Source organism: Fonticula alba (genome assembly GCF_000388065.1).
Source record: "Fonticula alba strain ATCC 38817 unplaced genomic scaffold supercont2.7, whole genome shotgun sequence".
NCBI classification, from domain to species: Eukaryota; order Rotosphaerida; family Fonticulaceae; genus Fonticula; species Fonticula alba.
Window position 1 is genome coordinate 227,906 of NW_009242977.1, and position 925 is coordinate 228,830.

Consider the following 925-nt stretch of genomic DNA (forward strand, 5'->3'; position numbering starts at 1 on the left):
TTCCAGAGGCCCTTCCCGACGGGGCACATACAGCGCATACGCGTGGTATGTGCGCCCCGACGCCAGGCTCGGCTGAGGGACGAGAGCCCAACCCGTGGACGCCGCCCGAGAGGGGCATGCGCGAGGGGGCTGTCCCCGGGTCGCACACACGCGACGGGGACACGGGCGGGTTCCCACGTCCGGGCGTACGGCGCGGGAGGGAGGCGCGCCGGGGCCGGCCGGCCCCCCTGGCTGGTAGGGTCAGGAATGTGCCCCCCCCTGGGACGAGCGAAGACCGGGGGAAAGAATAAATGGCCAATTGGCCGGGGACCCAACAAGCGTCGATGGTTTAGTGGTAGAATTGCCGCCTGCCACGCGGTAGACCCGGGTTCGATTCCCGGTCGACGCAGTCTCTCTTTTGTCCCGGCTACGCACGGTGCACGTGGTCTTCGACTCGCCACGTGCGCATATCACCCGCCGATTCGATCTCCGGCTGAGGCGCATGGGCGGCCTCGGGCCGGGGGGCAGAGCGCACGGGCGTGGACTGCCTCGCGCGCGCGCGCGCCCACGAACGCCATCTTCCGTTGTCGGCTCGCTCGCCACCGACGCACGATCTCCCTCGGCTCCTGACGGGGCTGGTGCGGTGTGCGCGCGACGCACGCACGGCATGCTCCTCTCCTCCGTGTGGGCGGCGTGCGTCTGAAGGCGCGGGGCGGTGGCCGGGCCTGCCACTCCCGGCGTGTGCCATCCGCCCCCCCCCCCCCCCTCCTCCCCTCTCTCCCCTCTTTCGTTGTTTGCCCCCTCCCCGTCTCTTCCCCCGGGGGTGCTCGCCGGCGGACGGGGCGAAGGAACGGCGCGGGCCAGCCCGGTCGGCATGGGCGCACCCCGGTGCTCGCACCCGCCTGCGCCCCCCCCCCCCCTCTGCGAGTTCTCGGCCAGCCGGGCC

At 72.8% G+C, this 925-nt stretch overlaps 1 non-coding gene across 1 annotated transcript; it reads left to right on the top strand.

The window, feature by feature from the left end:
* Positions 1-317: 317 nt before the first annotated feature.
* H696_04242 lies at positions 318-388 on the top strand. Its single transcript has one exon. It is a non-coding gene; the product is annotated as a tRNA-Gly (tRNA).
* The last annotated feature ends 537 nt before the right edge of the window (positions 389-925 follow it).